We start from the raw sequence: 22,995 nt of genomic DNA, 5'->3' as shown, positions 1-22,995 counted from the left end.
AAAACTTGTTGCAAGCTGGGTAAGTCATTTATTTCTGCAAATAATTAAGGAGACAGAATTTGTACAACACTATGTATACATTTCTAAACTTAATGCAAGGCTGATTCCTATATTGATGAGCAGGCAGAGTCCAATTGCATACCTAAGAAGCTGAGTCTGGAGTAATATATTTTCAAATAATAGATCAGGAGTAGATAAAGTCATTCAGGTATAATAGCAAACAAAAGAAAATTTGAGAATAAATACAACAGGACATTGTAGAAGATTTAAAAATTAAAATTAAGATATTTAATAATTCTTTTTTTTAAATTTGATTACCCACTTTTTGACAGCTCATTTCCCGATGCCTAAGGAATCAACTTAGTTTTAGGTATATATTAGGAAATTAGATATATATTAGGAAATTAAAACAGAGAATCAAATGCAACAGATATAATAAATATCTGTAAGCAGCATTTATTGGAAGGTGTTCATGTATCACTGAATCATCTTTATCCTAATGTTCAGGAGAATTATTTGAAAAATACAACAGAGAACTAATAGAGAAAGGCTGTTATGTGGAAACATTTCCACCTGCTTAGTCCCAGATTCTAATCTTTTCTATTATATCATCAAAGTTATCATGCAAATGCACATTTAGAACCTAAGACTGTAGAGGAGTCAGAGAATTAAACCATGGAGGAATCATGATCTCCTTAATGGACCCACATGCCACTACATCATAGGAATTGTCCGATCAAGGAAACCAACCTACCTTCCTTCCTTGCCTCAGTCTTAGAAAAGATAAGAATTCATTAATATGCCCATGTTTTCTGCCATCAGGGATTCAGAGAGAGCTCAGTAAAGACAGGCTTTTCTCTGCTACGTGATGGCTGGGGACTCCTTTGGGAAGTTGATCGCTGGGGGTGACCAGAGAGCTAGGGGCTGAATCATTTGCCAGCTTCATTCAGACACATGGAGGCAGTTTCTGGCCACTGGCTGGAGCACCTATGTGTGGCTTATGACTGGGACCTAACTTTCTGTCATAACAAGCTCAGGGCAAATGTCCCAAGGATACCAGGAAGAAGCTTCCTGTCCTTTACTGTATTAGCCTCCAAGGTCTAATAGCATCTCTTCTCTGTACTCTGTGTCCTCGACAGTCACAGCCTGGCTTAGATCCACAGAAGGGGACAAAACCCTCCTCCCCGCTTGATGAAAGGGGTGTTAAAGCATTTACAGTTATGTTGTGGAGCCACCACTGTGTGTTGGCATTCTGTACATGAGGGGCCTGGGAATTGTGTCTTTTGTCCTTGAAGGGAGCCCTGGTGGAGGTGTGGCATCATCTGCAGATAAAAGGAAGAAACCACATTCTGCTCCTCGAGTATGTTTAGGACACAGTCTAGCAAAATGGCATTTCTGAGTATGCCTGAGGCTCTATCCACCCTGGACTTCTACTCAAGACAACACAATTAGAAATGGTTGTGAAGAGCTTAAAAATAAGATGTGAAAATGATCTAAATGTAACTTTTCCATGTTCCATTTATACCCAAGTGTATATTATCGTATCTAGGGGTTTACTTACATCTATAGGACTTTTTATGTCCTCTAAGAATCTCAGTACCAACACTGGAGACCGAGCAGCAAATCCAGAACAAAAATGATCCAGTTCCCCAGTGGAAATGACCACTGTGTCTTTGTAATATATGTATGTGTATGCATATATGTGTGCACGCATGAACAGATGTATGAAACAAACAGCATCAGCAAACATCTAAACAAAGTATGAATATCAAGGAAAACAGACTAGAGAATTTCAGAGAAGGAAAGTATACTTGCTTCACTTAAAATTGACTTAAACATGTATATCCTTATATATGTCTATATATGTATGAATACATATATAGACATATATATCTGCATAAACCTGCGTAGTTTTCGATGTGTGTACATATACACACAGAAATGACTAAAAGTTTGCAAAATAAAAAAGAAATGTATCCGCCCTTCATTTTATCCTGATTCAGAAACTATTTTATTATTGGTAATGACTTTTGAATAAATGCTAGTTTCATTGTCTATTCACTTTGCTTATTCATTTTAGTAACATTCTGAGCACTGGGTCTCTAAGTGTATAATAAGCGACTAAGCAGTGAATATCCATTTCAAGACAGAGTCACATCTATAAATTCTGAGTACTTGCTGCTCAACCAGGATTATGTTTGGCAGAGAAGGATTAAAACCATTGGCCATTTGATCGCTCACACCCACTGATTTTGTGGTTGAAACATTTGGTTACACTGTACTTTCATTAAATAATGTAGCAATTAACAATTTTTCAAGATGCTCTGTTCATTTACGTATGTTTTATCATGATGTATATTAGATATGAAATAATTAGACACTGAAGGAAAGGAGTGGAAATGTGAGTATGCAACCTGCTATTGCTTCCAACATCGCACACCTAGTGAAGCAGATGGAATTGTGTTCTCAGGATGTGTAAGGACTTTTGGAGTGCTTCATATCAGCGGCATCTGGAGACCAATTACCAAACACTCTCCACAGGGGCCTGGCCTCAAGGTTTTTAAATGGATGAATAATATATAAACTGTATGACTTCCCACTGAGAGAGCCTGAAGCAGCATCAGAGGGAAAAAGCCTGTTTGAGTTGAACTAAAAGTGAAATAATTTGAAAAGGGAACTCAAGTCTTCTGTGTTTACATATGTAGTTGGCTGTAGGGTTGCAATGCAGGGGCATAAGAAATAGGGGAATGACATTGTCAGCGCCATTCCTTTTCTGGCCTCTGGAATAAAAAGAAGATGAAGGAGAACTAAACTCTCAATGCAGACCTGAAAAATGGTCCGTGTAGGCACTGGTGATAGTAAATGAATGGAAGAAACCTGCTGCATTTGAAAGCCCCAAAGTATCTTCTTAGAGAGAGGGTCTAGTTCAGACCCTTCCTGTTTACATAGTAGGTTCTGGAGTCCAGGAGGGCCTGATGAGCTGCTCGTGAATGACTAACAAAGGTGGTACAGGGTTCACACTGCCTCGCGGCTGGCATCACATGCACAGTGTCATAACTGCAAAAATAACAGCCATGTCTGTTGTGTATGTAGGAAATGGTTCCTCCTAGATTACAATGAGGTATCCAAGGACTGAATCTCATTTAATTTTTAGAATTCTCTCTGGTGTAACATGATTATAGTTGTTTTACTGGTAAGAAAACTAAAGTTCAGAGAAGCAGATCTGAGATCCTGTACCAGGCCTGCAAGGTTCAACATGGTTGCTGAGACCTATACAATCTACCTTGTGTGTCTGTTTGGAAACGATCAGAGAGCACAATACACTTAGTAAGCTGCCTGAAGCATGCCTTCTAAGAATTTTAATAGCTCATTCATTCATTTATTCGTCCATAATATTTATGGAGCACACCTTTCTTTCATGTGCCAGGAGCTGAGACAGGACCTGAGGATGTAGCAGTGGGTGAGAGGGGGGTCGTTCTGGGCCCCATGGAGTCTAAAACCTCATAAAAAAAACTTCCCATGAGATTCACTGAGCTACAGGAAGTGCATTTTACATGTGAGAAAACAGAAAAGGAAAAAGTGTCAACATTAGCATGGACAAAGTCTAACTCAGACCTCTCAATTCCTAGAGTATTTTAGTACTCTTCCAATAATAATATTTAGTAAGAATTATTATTTCCTTATGAATGATTAAACAATTAAAAGCCTAGTTACCTTCAGATTAGGCTACACAAATAAAAAGTATGAATAACCAATGGTTCTGCCCTTCCATTTAGCCCTTATTTTTGAATGATTTTATTTCATGAGTCAAAATGAGAAAGGGGGTAGGCAAATACTGATGCAGTAAAATGAAAATAGCTACATTACCGATGACCAGTTGTAGTTTCTGAGAGCAGTCACTTGGAGTAAGATTTAAAGCCCAGGACTAATATGGACTCCCATGAATTTCCCGCCCAGGATCTCTACATAATTCTCAACAATTAGGTATATCTCTTTTAATAAAATACCTTTTTAAAAGAAGTTAGAAATGTTGACATCAGCGTTCTAAACCCGAGCAAAGGAACTGACTTTCCCTAGATGAGATCCTGGAGCAAATATGATTTCTGTGCCAACACTGAAATCTCACTAATACTAAACTCCAAAAAGCTGGGCACAGAACAAAGATTTACCTCTGGTTCCCTTAACAACCTCTCTGCAGGGAAGGCAGATACACTGACCACAGCTGTGGACAGAGAAGAAGTCTGTTGGCACTGGATGCAAGACTTCCGATGTTATCTTCTAATAGAAAATTTAAATGTGTGCAAAAGAAGAAAGAGTCCCCATATATCCATCACTCAACTTGAACCATTATTTAGCTCACAGTCTCATCTATCGTCTCACCTACTTCCTCCCTATTTTCAAAAGTATCCCAGACAGCATATAATTTTCTCAGTAAATATTTCAGTGTACAGAACTAAAGAAAAAGACTCTTAAAAACATATCCTGTTCAAAATATTTTAGCAGTAATTCCCAGGGAGAGTTTTAAAAGATGAGCAAAATGAGTATCTTGCCAAAAGAACTAAAAGAAAACATCAACTTTAACCATGGTGAGCACTTCCAATGCAAAAGGCAAATTTGTAGAACTCACTTTTAAGGATGAGTTCTTGAAAACTGGAAATTGCACAGGTGATTTTCTCGAGGTAGAAAGACCAACAATTTTGACGTGAAAACACACACGCACACATATGCAAAAACTCTTTGTCTTGAAATGTCTTCTTCCTGCCTGGCATTATTTGTACAGCACTGAGATGAGTATTTTCTGTGATTGCCTGTTAAATGAGTCTACACTATTCTGTGTAGGTATGTAGGTATAGCAACTTTGCCTGATGGATTAGTATTCCTGGGCACTGATAATGTGAATTAAAACAGTAGCTGAGACTAGAAGTGGGAAGCCTGGAAGAACATCTCCAGCTGCTTTCATGAGGATATCATTTATCATGATGGCTGCTCCCCAGACATAGATGTGTGAGCAGTGGGCCCAAAGATTTCTGCAAACTCAGAGATAACTCAGGCTGGAGATTGGGAGATAGAAGAATCAAGGTTATTATTATTATTTTTTTACTATATCCTCTGCATTAAAGACTTAAAAAAAATCCCATTCCTATCTCAATTGTCTTAAAATTATTAAGGAAAAGGTTCTGGGTCAATACCTGCATCAGTATCAGAAGGGGTCACAGAGAGCACATAGTGATGTCATAAGCATAATTTAAAAGGAATATGGAAAAGGAAAGATGAAGATTTGCATACTAGAGCATTTCTATATTAGCATTCTCACTCAAATTTGAGGAAGCAGGATGTATTTTATTATGGGAGGCTCAAATTCCATCACTTTTTAAAATATTTTATTGCTTTTTATGGCTGCACTCATGGCATATGGAAGTTCCCAGGCTAGGGGTTGAATTGGAGCTGCAGCTGCCAGCCTATGCAGCCTCAGCAATGCCAGATCCAAGCCCCCTCTGTGACCTACACCACAGCTCACAGCAACACCAGATCCTTAACCCACTGAGTGAGGCCAAGAATCAAACCCACAACCTCATGATTACTAGCTGTATTCGTTTCCGCTGCGCCACAATGGCAACTCCTCATTCACTTTTTTATTCCACAAATACCTGTTGAACATTTATAATAGGCCAGGCACAGTGTTAGGCTCTAGGGGTATAATAATGGGGAACAGAGCCTATTTGCTCATGAAGTTAACATTCTGACTATTTTCTTACAATTTATTCAATACTGGTAGTGTAGTTCATAACAATGTTTTTTCCCTTAACCAGTAAATCTCTTTTATGAAATGAACTTTTAAAGTCAGGCTCACCCAGAATAATCAAATGAATTTTATATGGAGCCCTAATATATAAAGTACATTAGTGTTATATTGACTTTGTAAATATTACACCTAATTGCACATTCCTCTTATGGACTTATAAGAGCAATCAGTAATACCGAGGAGATTTTTTGAAGGATAAAAAACAAAATCAGAGATCATAGAGGATAACTCAGGCTTATATCAGCCTCGGAATTTTCTCTATGTTTTATTTTGGCTGCAGCCACTAGGAGAGAGATCTGAATCCCAATAAACATAATAGTCTTAAATGTTACTTTTTTGTTTAAAAATTTTTTGACAGTTTGAAGAAACTTTTCAGTTAATCTCTCAATATACTCAAGAGGGTATTAGGAAGAAATACGCCTTTCAAATTCAAAAATTTCTAATTTATGCTTATATATAATAGGATAGATCATAATTTAGTCTTTGAGGTTAAAAAAAATTTGTTTTCATTTCAGATCTGCATCAACTCTGCAGCATCAGAAAAATGACTCGGTGGGTTTGATTCATTTTCCTAAATTCTCAAATGGAGGTGATAAATACCAGAGTTGTTGAAATGATCAAATGAAATAATACATAAAATACTCACATACCATATGGATAATATAAAGTGTTCCCTATAGGATATTTGGGCTCTTATCCTACATAGGACAGTAAAAGTCATGGTGGAGGGGGGGCCCAGATCCATCCCAGAGACTGGAATGAAGTCTCAATTCACCAAGTCTTTTTGTTCAATAATTGGGTGTTACGCCTATTCCCAGTGGTGGTGATACAGCAATAAAGATGCAGTGTTCCATGCTTGAAGCATTAATTTAGTCAAAGAAATGTGGGAGGTGAGAGACATTCCAGGCAAGGGAATGGCTCATGTGAATAAATTGCTTGAGTCAAGAGTTTGCCCAGAAGAATTCAGTGAGGTTTTCAAGGTGACTGTGATGAAGAATGAGGGTTGATGAATGATAGGAAGGAAAACATGATGCTATGCATATCAGCAGGGTCAGGTCACTCAAGCTTAAAAAGCCATGCAAGGATATAAAATTTTCACCTTGAGGTTTCATCGACAGTTGGTTCGGCAGTAATAGGACAGTTTGCTTTGAATGGGAAAAAATGAAAGCAGGATGGTCTGTTGGAAGGCTCAGGAATTAAGAAAGAAATGAAAATATCTTGGTATAGACAGAGTGGGGCAGGAGAAAATGGGTAGACCTTCAGATGCTTTGGAGGTGGAATTGGCAGAGACCCGGTAATAGATTGGTTGGGATAAATAATGGGGAGAGAGGAATCAGAGACTTTTGGCTTTTCAAATAACATACTGGGCAAAGGATTATGCCATTTTACAAGATCATGGATTGCTAGGGAAAGCAGTTTGGAGAGAATTTTTTTCCATTTTGTGTGTATGTGTAGTATCAATGGATAGAAAAACATCCATTTAAATTAGTTCAGTAGACTCCTACAAAGGGTTAGTGATCAGGAAGAGAATTGTACTGGACATAATTTATTAGTTGACTTATGGTTGTTTATGAAAACTTTGAGGATGGATGAGATCATATTGAAAGAATACGTGAAAGAATAAATGACCAATGCAGACTTCAGAAGCAAACATTTATGATGCAGAAGCTGCAGGTGAAGAAAATTGAAAAGGAATAACAATAGTGATAAGAGAAAAATTAAAAGCATGAGAATTCACAGAGGCCAAGGCTAGACTGTTTTCAGAAGAATGGTCAGCAACTGGTAAACTGGTCCCAGGACACTATACTCACAGCCCCTGAAATGTGTCTATTGGATTTAATGGCCCAGAGGCAGTTTCAGTGGCGTGGTAAAAGCAGAATCCATCCTGTGATGGGTTGCATTCTAAAAAGAAAGTGAGGAAAAGAAGTAAATGGAGTTATCTGAGATGTTTTTCTGAATGGGGGGAGGGGGGCACTAGAGGAGAATCCAAGGTCAAGGGAGGTTTTGAGCCCTTGTTTTGGAGATGGGAGAGATCAGAGGAGATTGAAGTGCTACTGTAGTGGTCCCAGCAGAAAATACAATGTTAAAGACACAGGTGAGAAGGGGGGAGAAGGGATGGAGTAAGGTCCATTGAAGCAGAGGGCACCTGCTCAGAGCTTGGGACGTGGACTGGCTTTAAGAAGTGGGAGGAGTTATGGAGGCAGATAGGATAAAAGTGATTTCAGATTTGAGAACTTTATTGTGGGGCAATATTGAAGCTTTCTTTGTAAAGAAGATGAGGTCAGCTGTTGTGAAGAAGGGGCACAGAGGAAAACTGGATGATTGGATTCAGTGTTTAAAAGGGTGCTCTACTTTTGAAACCATTGCCATGCAGAATGGGAGACTGCTGAACAGAGTAGCCTTGAAAACAAGATAATGCAGCACAAGCTAATGTGCTGTCTCCAGTAGTTTCAAATGTGGTGTATCTATACCACAATATATTTGAAATTGGGCTTTGTTTTCATTAGTATTACTTATTTACTGAAAGTTAGTTACGAACTTTTTTAGTGTAATTGAATGTCTTTAGAAACCCCAACAAAGTCATATTTCACAACCACTTATAAAATTTGCTTCATAGACATGCAGACTACAATTACTCTGAAACCTGGCCTCTCTCACCTCCCTATCTACAGATGATCCATTATTTTTCAACATATTTTTACACTTTGCCAAATGTCATCATGCATTTTTGTTTTGAAATACCCTAATTTTAGACGTGAATTTGTAAGAAATATGTTCAACTTGGAGGCATTTATCTAACCTTGTATTGTGATTTTAATTTGTATTATGATTTAAATTTAAGTAAAAATCCTACCACATACCATCAAAAATAAAACACTTTAGTGTTCTCCTTCTGGAATCCCTATTATATGTAGATTGGCTCACTTTATATTATCCCATAGATCTCTTATATTGCTTCACGTTTAAAACTTCCATTCAAAAATATGCATGCACCTGTATGTTCATTGCAGCACTATTCACAATAGCCAAGACACGGAAACAACTTAAATGTCCATCAACAGATGAATGGATTAAGATGTGGTACACATATACAATGGAATATTACTCAGCCATAAAAATAAAATAATGCCATTTGTAGCAACATGGATGGAACTAGATATTTTCATACTGAGTGAAGTAAGTCAGAAAGAGAAAGACAAATACCATATGATATCACTGAAGTGTGGAATCTAAAATGTGGCACAAATGAACAGAAACAAACTCATGGATATAGAAAACAGACTAGCGGTTGCCATGTGGGAGGGGCGGGGGAGGGAGGGGGAGTTTGGGGTTAGTAGATGCTATTTGGAATGGATGAGCAATGAGGTCCTGCTGTATGGCGTAGAGAATTATATCCAGTCACTTGTGATGAAACATAATGGAAGATATGATGAGAAAAAGAATGCATGTATATATATATATAACTGGGTTACTTTGCTGTACATCAGAAATTGACAGAACATTGTAAAGCAACTATAATAAAAAATATAATACTTAGGAATATATTGCTATGTAGTAAATCTAATTTCAGATTTACTAGTAAGGGGTAATTAGTATCTGAAAATTTTATATATAATATTTAAGAGACCATGGGAGTTCCTGTCGTGGCACAGCAGAAACAAATCCAACTAGGAACTATGAGGTTGAGGGTTTGATTCCCAGCCTCGCTCAGTGGGTTAAGGATCCAGCATTGCCATGAGCTGTGGTGTGTAGGTCGCAGACATGGCTCGGATCTGGTGTTGCTGTAGTGTAGGCTGGCAGCTATAGCCTTGATTAGACCCCTAGCCTGGGAATCTCCATATGTCGTAGGTCTTGCCCTCAAAAAGACAAAAAAAAAAAAAAAAAAAAAAAAAAAAGAATATCAAACATATCTTTTAGAGAATGTCAAATATCCTCAAATATAATGACTATTTGAGTCTCTTTCTTTGGCCTAGAGTCTGGTAAATTTCCAAAGATAACAAGCTTTCTTAAGGTCTTCAGTTATTAAAACTTAGACATATTAGCAAGAAATACTTGTTTCCTACTAACTCAAAAGTAAATAATAATTTGAGAGGTGCAATGGGTTACTGTCATTAATGGAAACTATCTTAAAAACTTTATTATTAGAGAAAAGTTGTGTTGACAAAGAGAAAAAGTACTCTTATTTCAAAAGACAGTTACATTGTATACCTTGAGTTTTCCTTTGCAAAGCTTACAGATTCTTTTCCCAGATAACTCTGCTGACCAATATTTATAGCACTTAACTTGGTACCAACCTTAAGTGAGAAAAATGTGATATAAGTGATATATGGCTAGAGATCACCCACAACCTTATTGACCTGAGAGGAAACTTTCTGAAGTAGGCCCATGACCCTTTCTCAGAGGGGGTTTATCAGCAAGTTTAGCTGAATAGAGAGTGGGTTCCTGTGGTGCCTTTTGATAAGTGATAGCTTCTGTTTGGAAGGCTTCATGGAAGTGCTGCCAGAAATACAATTCTTAGATTAATCTTAGAATATGTGTGAAGCCTCTTAATAGCTTTTTGGTCAATGAGTCAATTAAAATTCAGTTTCTCAGGGCCACGCTGTGTTCCCTAACATCCTCCTCCTCCAACCACAATCTTCCTGACAAATTCTTACCTCTTTAAGATTCCATTTACTGTTACGATCACCTCAGAAATTATCCCCTGTTAGAATTTAGGTTTCTATTTTTTAACCTATATACTCTGTTAGGTATCCCTGACATAGCTTTTTCACAGGGAAAATACTTAAATTGTCTTTCATCCCTCAGAACCAAGCACTATACTTTATATAGAGCAATGCAATAATATTTGAACAAGAACAGTTAAGAATGAAAATAAAATGTATTGACCATCTTTTTTTCTGGCACTTTTCAAGGCTTCGTAATATATTACCTTTTTAAGTTCTATAATATTACTTCATGAAAGTATTGACCGCCTCATTGTATAGGAGTAAAAACTGAGATTTAAATAAATTAAACAGAATAACCAAGATTATGATAAATAGGGTCAGAATACAAATCCAAGTTTGTTTACCAAACTCTAAGTGACAATTATTTTTTTCTTTTTATGGATGCACCTATGGCATAGGGAAGCTCCCAGGCTAGGGACTGAATCCAAGCTGCAGCTGTAGTAACACTGGATCCTTAACCCACTGCACTGGGCCAGGGATTGAACCCACATCTCTGCAGTGACCCGAGTGGGATTCTTAACCTACTCTACCACAATGGGAAACCTAAGTGACATTTTCTTTGGTCACATGATATTTTATCAATATCCAATTATCCAATACTTGGATAATAAACCAAGTCTGTCCTCAGAACTCTCTCCCTACACCCTTACCCAGCACCACTCACTGAGAAACCCAGGGGCCAGGCAGCTGGAGAGTGGATTCTCAATGAGTTGCTTTCAGGCAACTCTCAGGAAGCCCAAGTAAAAGGAATGAGAGCCATGAAAGTTGAGACATGATGGGTTCTTACCACATAACAGGTGAAGCAGGCTTACAGGCTCAGAAGAAAGAGCCAGAAATCAAGAAAACGCTAAAGCACAGCCAAAGGTGAGATAATAGTAAGCAAATCTATGAAGAAGAAACGAGACTCAAAGAGTAGTTTTGAGGCCATTGGTCAAGAGGCAGGATGGTTGCTGCGAGGGGACTTTGTACAGATGGGAAGGTGTTCATCTAGCTTTTGTACTCCTGGTGGTTGAGGCAAGGAAGAAAATTCAGCATCAGAACCAGTTACTGTCAGCTGGTTAACAACAGACTGTCCAGTTCGGGAAACATAATTGTCCACTTAGATGAGCTCACCAACCCTCTTCTTCCAGCCACATCTTCTGGTCCTTGTAACCTCAGAACCCCCAACCCCAGGTCTCTGGTGAATATCGTCTCCTGTGTGATTCGTCCAGCTTTCTCTACATTAGCTCTACTGCTGGACAGATAAATGGAGCTTCAGATCCTGAAAGTGGAAGATGGATGGTGGGGAAGTGAATAATGTGCAGATACCCACCGTGGAATCCTATTAAAATGCAGACTGTGATTCAGCGGATCCAAACCAGTGAGTCGTCCCTTCTCCTAAGCTTTTAAGTGATGCCAAGTATACTGATCTTGGTAGGAGATGGAGATATTGAATAATAGCCCCTGAGTTGAGGAGGAACTCTAAGACCCAAAACTAAAGCAGGCAACTCTGTAAAGTGCAATTATGACGTTTACCTGGAGGCAGGGTCTGGGGACAGTGATCCAGAGGCACTCACAGCTGCACCAAAGACAGAGATACAGGGGGGCTTAAAGGGGTCAAAGCTAAAAATAGAATCTGACACAAGGGAGAAGCCTGTCCACACAGATGAAACTAGAACTATTTTCCCCCTGTTCCCCCTCTTCCCCCCCCCGGGGGGAGGGGGGCAGTCTCACGACTATTAATCATCTGGGTCCAGAAAAGGCAGTCTTCCAGTTTTCACATCCGACAAAGGCCAGGGTAGAGGTTGATCGGAAGCTCATCTGTCTTGGGTGTGTTCCTTGTGAGTTAGGCTAAAGCTTGGTCACACAGAAAGAAGTGGGGGAGGCCTCCAGGCCTAAAATGGATCTGAGAAAATGGAGTCAGTGTGGTTCAGCTACACAGGTCTGCAAACCACATTTTAAGCTGCAAGAATGTTCTACTTGCAATTCAAAATGTGATGCGACATGCTTTCTTTGAAAGCTAGCTTTGCAAAGGGACTGTGCCTTATCCTAACACCCTTGGCACCTAGGAGATTTCTAAAAATTTCATAAAACATAATTGGACTATAGTGTGTGTTTAACCTTGTGGTTATAACAACTAAAAAACATTTGCATCAGAATATAATTTCTGTGGACCTTGATGTCTCTCTTCATACCTGCATTTTTCAAGCAAGAGTTTATCTCTGATAGGAAAATTTAGGTGGAAATGTAGAAAGCTGAAGCTTGAAATCCAAGTATTCTCTATTCCCAATTCCCTCATAAGCAATTAGTATTCTACCCACTTCCAACATGGGCTTTGAAGCTTAGAAAATCTTATATAGCATCCATAGCATTCACTACAAGAATAACACATTTTACAAAGTAAATAAATTTCTGAGAATTAACTAAAGGGGGAATGTCTATCTTTTGGCTTTCTGGTTGTAAGTTTTATTTTCATTTGGAATTTAATCATTACAACTTTTCTTATACTGGATACAGAATATATTTTAAATACTCTAATGAAAAACGCTAACTGAAGGTAGTAGCAGTACTGCTCAACTTTCAGTAAAGAGAGTTATGTCTGTGTTCCATCTCACTATTAACTATAAGACCTTGGGGAAAATCCTATCTGAGCTTCAGTTCCCTCATGCATAAAACCATAGTTTTAGATTACATGATTCTTTCAGGTATTCTAATTCGGTGATTATTTAAACATCACAAAGAATTCCCAAAGCATGTCCAATTTGTTTTCAACTTGAAACTGCAATTTGAAAGTATAACATAAAATCGCAATGACTTCTTAAAAGATAACATATAAACTAAAAAATAAAGGGGCTTTCAGTCAGCCTTTCCAAGCTCTTTCCAGCAGGGTGACTGTATCTGATGACTTGTGAGTAGTTTATTGAAGCTGCCAGTTCTTAACACCGGTAAAGTGATTTATGAAGAAAAACCCATAGCATAGGAAGACATAGGTTTTTCATAAGTTTTCAAAAAACCAAAATATGAAAATTTCAAAAACCAAAATATAGCATATGTATATTTCTGTATAAAATATATACATATATTTATTTTCATCAGGAGTTAGAGTCTTCAGACAATGAATCATGTTGCATTCTGGTTTTAGTACACAACATTTATACTAGTTCAAGCAAACTGCTTGTCTTAAGGTTGAATTGGCTCACGCATATTTACAAGGTGATTATTTTAAAAACCTTATGAAATTTATATTCTATAATATTATGCAAACATGTCATTTCTTTTCCATACTTTCTAATTTTCTTAGATACTTTAATTGCATGGGTTACAAAGAGAAATATATAAATTTGTAGATGAATATATAGGATGATATATCCAGTTTTTATTTGCAATTTATATTCTATAATATTATGCAAACATGTCATTTCTTTTCCATACTTTCTAATTTTCTTAGATACTTTAATTGCATGGGTTACAAAGAGAAATATATAAATTTGTAGATGAATATATAGGATGATATATCCAGTTTTTATTTGCAATTTATATTCTATAATATTATGTAAACATGTCATTTATTTTCCATATTTATCTAATTTTCTTAGATATTTCATTAATTGCAAGTGTTACAAAGAGAAATATATAAACTTGTAGATGAATATATAGGATGATGTATCTCAGATTTACCCTGAGACTTTTATTTTAAGTCTCTGGGTAAATCTCAGTTTTAGACCTCCTAAGAAGCTAACTACAAGTTTATATGAAATGAAAAACTAGAAAATAATAGAATATATGAATTTCATAATTACATTATGTAAGATATTGCAGTTTAATAGAAACATGCTAACTCACTTTTTTGGAGTTAGGTTTCTTCATCTGTCCATGATGAATAGATTTTCAAGGCTATGCGCCACAAAATTTTCAGCACAGAATGGGCAGCTTTTTGTAAGAAAAAAATCCACTCATAAGTACACCATTGTGCTAAAGGTTGTGATACTTATTTTTCTTGAAAATTTTTCTAATATTTATGCTTGGCTTCTAAAAGAACACTAAAATATTTAAAATATTAAACATTAAGCACTTGACAAGGCTTGCTATCAAAATGTGAAAAATTTTTAATTCTGCTATAAATAAAACCAGATGAGACAACAAAAGATTAAGCTGGTTGGTACCCTACTTCTTTCTCCCTCACTCCCATCAGCAGATCTTATTAGGGAGTTAAGTACCCACAATCCCCACTCTTGGTCCCTCCACTACACCTCAACATGGAGATTGTTGTTTAAAAAAAAAAGACTTATTAGAATCTAGAATCTCATAATATAATATCCAAAATGTCTAGGATACAACTTAAATGAGAAAAGGGTATCAACAAATGCTAACAAGGGCTTAATCTCCAAGATATATGAACAATTCATACAACTCAACAGCAAAAAAGAAACTGAACAATCCAACTGATTAAATGGGCAGAAGACCTGAATAGACATTTCTCCAAAGAAGACATACAGATGGCCCACAGGCACATGAAAAAATATTTAGCATCACTAATTATTAGAGAAGTGCAAGTCAAAACTACAGTGAGGCACCATTTCACACCAGTCAGAATGACCGTCATTAATAAGACTAAAAATAACAAATGCTAGAGAGGGTGTGGAGAAAATGGAACCCTTCTGCACTGTTGGTGGGAATGCAAACTGGTACAACTGCTATGGAGAACAGTATGGAGATTCCTCAGAAAACTAAATATAGAGCTACCATATGATCCAGCAATTCCACTCCTGGGCATATATATCCAGACAAAACTTTCATTGAAAAAGATACATGAACCCATATGTTAATTGCAGCACTATTCACAATAGCCAAGACATGGAAACAACCTAAATGTCCATCTAGAGATGAATGGCTCAAGATGATGTGGTACACATACATAGTGGAATACTACTCGGCCATAAAAAAGAACAAGATAATGCCATTTTACAGCAGCATGGATGGAACCAGAGATTCTTATGCTAAGTGAAGTCAGAAAGAGAAAGACAGATACCATATGACATCACATATGTGAAATCTAAAATATGGCATAGATGAACCTATCTACAGAACAGAAACAGACTCACAGACATGGACAGCAGACTTGTGGTTGTCAAGGGGGAGGGAGTGGGATGTACTAGGAGTTCAGAGTTAATAAATGCAAACTGTTACATTTGGAGTGGATAGACAATAAGGTCCTGCTGTATAGCACAGGGAACTATGTCCAATCACTTGTGATGGAACATGATGAAAGCTAAAATGAAAAGAAAGTGTATATAGTTGTATGGCTGGGTCACTTTGCTATACAGCAGAAATTAACAGAACAATGGAAATAAACTATAATAATTTTTTAAAATCCAAAGAAATCTGTACCAAGACACATCATTTTTAGTCTTTTGAAAACTAAAGACAAAGTCTTGAAAGCAGAAAGTGAGAAACATTCCTTACAGGGAACCTAAGTTCAAGGTCTTTATCAGAAGGAAGTCACACATTTTTTTAAGCAACTTAAAATAAGTGTCAAATGAAAATGCTAAATCTAGCAATCAGTCTCATTTACAATAGCATCAGTGGCAATAGCATCTTAGGAATAAATTTAACCAAGCAGGTGAAAGTTCTGTATATGGAAACCTGTAAGACATTGATGAAAGAAATTGAAGAAGACACAAATGGAGAGATATCTCTTGTTCTTTGATCAGGAGAATTAATAGTGTTAAAATGTCCATACTCCCCAAAGCCATCTGCAGAGTCAATACAATCCCTAATAAGATTCTAATAACCTTTCCTCACAGAAATAGGAAAAAAAAATCTAAAGTTTGTATGGAGCCAAAAAAGACACTGAATAGCCAAAGCAATCTTGAGCAAGATGAGAAAAGCTGGAGGCACAGTGTATTGGTGCTCGGCCTCAGCGTACAGACCTTGTAGCCATAATCTAAATAAATATTACCCAGGTGTGGATAATACAAGTTTTATTTGCTTCATTATTTTTATTTCTTTTCAGGGCTGCACCTGCAACATATGAAAGTTCCTAGGCTAGGGGTCAAATTGGAGCTGCAGCTGCAGGACTATGCCACAGCCACAGCAATTCCAGATCTGAGCCACATCTGTAACCTACACTGTGGGTTGGGCAATGCTGGATCCTGAACTTACTGAACAAAGCCAGGGATCAAACCCACATCCTATGGACACTTTGTTGGGTTCTTAACTTGCTGAGCCACAGCAGAAACTCCTATTTGCTTCATTTTTAAGTCAAACTATTACCTCCCAACATATATAAGACCACTACAGTTAACTATACTTGGCAGGGCTGTTATCATATTATCTTAATAAAATGGTACATCTGGACACAGATATAATAGTAGAAAAATCGTTATATAAAAAAGAAAAAAAAAGAAATACCAGTCATCAGTGAATTAGCATCTTTAAAAAGTTAATAATGTAAAAATTCCTTAACTTTCAAATGATTGACAAACCATCCACTTCTTACTAAAAGAATTTTATTCATTAAAATATAAGGGAATAATGAATAAACATATACCATGTGTTTAAGTCAGCCACACGATGTAACATAATGAATACCTTTGTAAACAGACCACTTTCATGCTTCTTTCAATTATTTACACAACTGACTTTTTAAAACATTGATATCACAAATTGTAACTTTATAAAAATCTCATGTAATGTAGGTTGCTGTTTTAAACTCAAGTAATCCAAAGTTCTCATAACTTCAATTTGGCTGTTACTAAACCGATTTCATTCAGGTGGCCCTTTAAAAGACTCAGTATTGGAGTTCCTGACATGGCTCAGTGGAAACGAATCTGAGTAGTATCCATGAAGACACAGGTTCGATCTCTGGCCTTGCTTAGTGGGTTACGGATCCGGCATTGCCGGGAGCTGTGATGTAGATAGCGGATGTGGCTCGGATCCTGTGTTGCTGTGGCTATGGTGTAGACCAGTGGCTACAGCTCCAATTCGACCCCTAGCCTGAGAACCTCCAGATGCCATAGTGTAGCCCTAAAAGGACAAAAAAAAAAAAAAGACTCAGTATTATTTTATGGTTGCCTCATAGATTCAGAAGCTTCTGGGATGTAAAACAGGTAATTTATTCCAGTGCTATGACAGGTTTCGCAAACCATCTCTTTACTATTTGAGTTACAGTTTGGTTTACTTCGAATTGTAATTAAAATAGACATGGACTAAAATTAGTTGTTTCTCAAGTCACAGCTTTAAAAATCATGACTGAGGGCACTTCACCTCATCTAGTTCAATCTTCATTTCAGGAACAATGACAAGGTTGGAAGCATGTCTTTAAGAAGCTGAGGTTTGAGGCAAGACAAACCCTCTGCCCTGAAGCACCATTACTGTGGGTTAATCTATGTGTATTAAAAGGTGGGAAATGCTGAGATGTTAAACCCTGTGACTTTCCAAAAACCGAGTTAGGTTAATGAGGGAGAACTACCTTTGATGAAGACATAAACAACTCTTTAGCACGGACTCTGGATTCCCTAGGAACTCTGAGTTTCTGTATCGATTAAGTATTAGCATCTTATGTTACAAACTGAAACTCAAGCAGAGGTGAAGCCACTTGCCCTGGACACACAGCAGGGGTCTGCTGGTGGCCAGGAGCAGCTGCTCTTTAAGCACACACCCAGGTTAATCTTTTTAGAGGAATAGATTTAACGGAGAAAGCTTATAAATAGTTATGACGTACCAGCAAACGAAATATGATGGAAATTCTAGATAACCTTTAAATGCTCCAAATTTCCACCTACACAAAAGGCTGCCAAGGATGGGAGAATTAAAAGTGGAAGGAACAAAAATACTCCTAAATAATGTCATGACGTGGGACTACCTTAACTTGTGTGAGAAGAGTTCATCAAAGCCGATGTGTCCTAAGAATGCTGTTAAAATTCTTACTGGATTAACCACAAGAAAAAGGAATTGGCCACTAGCCTTTAAGTAAAATCTCCTATTAGGACGTCTCCTGTAGGAAGTAAAATATCCTATTAAATATTTAACATATTGCTTACTTTAAATAATCTAATTATAGCAAGCCAATCCACCTAGCTCATCATAACACTTAAAATCATTTACCTGAATTCACTCATCTTGTCTTTGGTTCCATGCTAAATTTTTCTCAAGCAATTGGTTTCTGTGGGACTTCAAGGCGACTTCAAGGAGATAGAACTCAGATCCTCTGGCCAGCGCAAGAATTACCAAACCTTATCACCGTCCCTCCTGTCTCACTGTAATGCCACCTCCTCCCTTTGAGCAACCTGGCCTACTCCTTCCTGCTCCCTACTGGGAAAGGTATGTGGCCCACTCTTCCCCCCACCCTTATAGTGGCTTTTATACCCTCAATCAATCAACAAGTGTATCCTAAGACTCTCTTTTTCCCCAACCCATCAGTTGGTCAACAGGTGTAGTTTAAGACCTCTCCCCTCTCCCCTGGGCTATAAAAACAGGACCACATGCTCAGGGTCTGCAATCCCTGATCATCAGGAAGTAATCCTGCTGCACTAGCAACATCTCTTATCTCAATAAACTCTGCTTTCTTTTTACCTTGCTACGCTGGAAGATTCTTTTTTCCAACCCACTTGCACAGACCACAACAGTTTACCACAAAATGTTTCTTCTTAAATAATTTTCCAATAATGTCAACAACACAGGACCATGAGTTCTTAAGAACTGATAAAGAGCATCCCAGTATGCTGTAAAACATGACAGTCAGTTGAGGAATTAAAAGAATATAAATAGCCATGCCTCTGCAACAAACCCCGCTGCCTTTGAGAGAAAGAAGCAGTGGAAAAAATGGTGGGGATGGGATGAAGGTGTTGGTGGCTGGGATGGTGGAGACGGTGGTGATGATGGTGGTGGCGGTGTGGTAGTGGTGGTGGTTTTTCTACATGTGCAGTTTACATAAATAACTTAGAATTTCATAAGAAGTAAAATGTTCCATAAAGCACAAAAGATACACTTAGGGAATACAGCATGCTTATACAAGACCATGGAATATTATTATTTGTCATCATTAACAGATAAATAAAACTTAAGTTTTTTTGCAGAATGAATCCAAATTTCTGATGAGGATTCCGTAAGCCCAAGATTACAGACTGCTTTCTTCTTATGCTCTGTATACATTGGTTTTCTGTGAGAAAGGTGTGACAGCCAGGAGCACATCATATAATTTTTAATGTGTACATTAATACCAATAATGAAAGGACATTATGTACTATTACAGAATTCTCAAAAGTCTCAAAACATCTCGGAAGTGAATTCTGCAATCTATACGCAGGCAGGCTTTAATCATATCTTTAACAACAACAACAATGTAATATCCCGAATAGAAAAACACCAGCTTTAAGAGGCAGCTTTAATTAAGTGCTAGTGACAACAAAGATTGCACCAGAATGAGCAAGTGATGCCCAAGGAAAATTATATTGTGAAAATGGAAACAGGTTTAAGGGCAATAGAGTGCAAGCACAGATACCAATCTTTCAAAATCTCATCATTGTATTCTTCTTGAAATACATAATGCTGACAACCTGAGATCTTAAACTTACATTGCATAGAATTCAAGAGGAAAAATAAAGGAGCACAATAAAGATTGTAATACAAGAAACATGCAAAGTTATAATTAAGATTATATTATATAAAAGAAACAGTCAGGAGTTCCCGTTGTGGCTCAGTGGATTAAAAACCTGGGGATATGGGTTTGATTTCTGGCCTTGTTCATTGGGGGGCGGGGGGAGGTTAAGGATCTGGTATTGCCATGAGCTGTGGTTTAGGTCACAGATTTGGCTTGGATCTAGCTTTGCTGTAGCCGTGGTGTAGGCTGGCAGCTGCAGCTCCTATTTGACCCCTAGACTGGGAACGTCCATATGCTGCAGGTGCAGCCCTGAAAAGCAAAACAAACAAAAACATGCAAAATTATAATTAAGATGAAGCAACAAAAGCAAAAATATTGCAATTCTAGACCTTGCTCATTATTTGCTGGTATTGATTCTCCTCTGGGAGGTGGGTAATGTGGACATTAATTTTCAAGCAGATGACTTTGTCCTGTTCTAACATATCCTATGCATCAATTCATTGTTCAACCAATCCAGATACCACACAATTAAACCTTAACAGCTCATTCCCTCGGAAAAGCAGCACACACTTCCAGCAAGCAAAGAACAAAGTTTGTGGAAGTGAGCTTGGAGCAAGGCGCCATCACTAGCTCTCAGCCTTAATGGGAGGCAGGCATCATCTTCCTTGATGAGTATGTTCATTTCAGAACTGGTTCTCAAGTCTTCCCTGAGAAAGATTGTGCCGGCTCATAAAGCTGACAAGAGGCTTCTTTTGTTTTTAAAGAGATTTGCATACATTTTAAAGAAGCAGAGAAAGGATTTACAAATTTTCAAAAGTAAATGCTCTAAGAAAAGTTAGTTCCTCTATTTTCAACAAGGAGAATACCCTCTTATACTTCATTTGCATTGCCCTTATAACCTCCAACCCATAGCACCCCACTCAGAGCTTCACACACAATTCAGATTACACCTGCCTGAGTTAAGATTTTATCCCCTTTTATTTGCTGCCTCATCAATGCATATATTCCCACTGAAAATGCAGAGATTTTGGATGTGACACCCTGATACCTGTGTAAGTTTAATGATTGAATTTATGTTTCTTTATTTTTACTTTCCTTCTTTTTTAATTTTTCTAACGGATTTTGCTAAATGAGAACTGGCATAAATTTTCGTCTGAGGACTGTGCTGGGAATGAGGGTTCTGGGAAAGATGAGAAGATGATTTTTTTTTTCTAAATGATTATAACGTCATTTTCAAACCGTGAATTTCAGGTTAATTCAATAACTTATTTCCCATATCTCAAATGTATGAGTAATTTGAAAAATAATTCTATTAACATGAAGCTGGTTAGAACAGACAATTCTAAATGGCTACTCCAATGCTTTCAGTGGTTAATTCACAATAATGTAAATGTAATTATTAGGACTTTCAATACCCACGCAAGGCAGCCAACCAGTTGACAGTACTTCAAGAAAACCCTTGCAAAAATTCTCACTTTAGAATGAGATATTCCCCTTTGAATTAGAATAATTCCATCAAAACACCACCCCTGCCTAGGCTAGGGTTGTTTTAACCAATGCCATTCCAACTTTAAAATTCTCCTGGATGTCAAATGATTTTCCTCAGGCAATAAAATTTTTCCCAGAGCAGGCCATGGAATCTTGGAAATACTCTGCCGCCTGGTCAAGCTTTATTTTCCCTTTATTGTCTTCCTCTAATCCAAAATCGGAGTCACCATCTGTCCTGGATATTTTCAGCACATTCTGAACTACAGGGAAATGCTGTCAGGCTGGCCTGTGAGAGCCTGGATTCCAAGAACAGCAGCTGCACAAGGTGCTAGTGTCATCTGCAAGGCAGGGCACAGTGGGGTCTGCACCCAAGTTAAGGTCCAAACAAATGTCTGGGCCAGACAGTGGAGGTGCTTGGTAACACAATGCAAGTGAATCAGGGGAGACAATTTCGGAGCCGTGCTTTAACCACTCTACCAGCAAGCCCTATTGACTCTGTATCCCCCAAATTCTAAATGCTTGTCCATGGTCCCCACCACTATCTCCATGCTGGTCACATCTCTACCTGGATGACTCACAGATTCCTGGCCAAACTCTGCTACCCCTTTTGCTTGTCTATCATCAGTTCTCCACACAGCAGCCAGATCAGCCAATAAGGGAATTTGTCTATGCATTTCCCTGCTTAAAACAATCCCCATAGCTTCAAATTACACTTAAAACCCAAGTCCACAACCCACCCCCTCAGTCTCTGTGTTATCTGCCTCCACCCTCTTCTTTACCCTAATTCATGAGCCTTCTGGGCCTCACGCAGGCCAAGCTTGTTCACTAGGACCTTTGCACCCATTGTCTCTGCTCCTGGGAACACTCCAGCAGGGCATGGCTGGATTCTGATCTTTCAGATCTTAACTTAATGATCACATCCCATGAGAGGCTCACCCAACTGAAGTAGTCATGACATCACTTTCTGTCACCCATTTTAACTTTTTGCTTGGTTATGCTAACGATATTTTGTAGTTTGTTAAATGATGAGACCTCAACTAAAATTCAAGCTGTATAAAGCAAGATCATTGTCTATCTTCCCCACTGTACCACCAGCACCAAAAGGATATATACCATGTGCTCAGTTAATATTTGCTGAGTGAGTGAACCAATGAATAGCATTAATGGAAAAGTTTAAAAAAAAAAAAAAAGACTGTGTAGAAAAGTAAGAGTACGATTATTGATATGGTCCTGAAAGAAGTAATGAAAATTAAAATTGGAATTAGAATAGACATGGGAAGGAAAGGATGGTTGAGGGCTGTGTGTGTATTTTGTAAGGGCAATAGTACATGGAAAACATTTATGCATGGGGTTGAAGACCTTGCTTTGTTTAGATATGTGTTAATCAGAATAGCCCA

The 22,995-nt window shown here is 37.8% G+C and overlaps 1 protein-coding gene and 1 long non-coding RNA gene across 22 annotated transcripts in view; both read left to right on the top strand.

Annotated features, from left to right (window-relative positions):
• GALNTL6 (polypeptide N-acetylgalactosaminyltransferase like 6) overlaps nt 1-22,995 on the top strand; it is a 1,215,026-nt gene that overhangs the window by 691,164 nt on the left and 500,867 nt on the right. The gene's annotated exons all lie outside the window — the stretch shown is intronic.
• LOC146396502 (uncharacterized) lies at nt 11,029-17,559 on the top strand. Its single transcript, XR_014826560.1, has 3 exons — nt 11,029-13,881; nt 14,030-16,269; nt 16,579-17,559. It is a non-coding gene; the product is annotated as an uncharacterized LOC146396502 (long non-coding RNA).

Source organism: Sus scrofa, chromosome 14 (genome assembly GCF_054392235.1).
Source record: "Sus scrofa isolate SSC_HxYL_T2T_F1_AM1 chromosome 14, Sscrofa_HxYL_maternal_Yorkshire_Landrace_v2.0, whole genome shotgun sequence".
In the NCBI taxonomy this organism is placed as follows: domain Eukaryota; kingdom Metazoa; phylum Chordata; class Mammalia; order Artiodactyla; family Suidae; genus Sus; species Sus scrofa.
The sequence above is the reverse complement of the archived record's forward strand: the minus strand, read 5'-3'. Positions and strand labels throughout refer to the sequence as shown.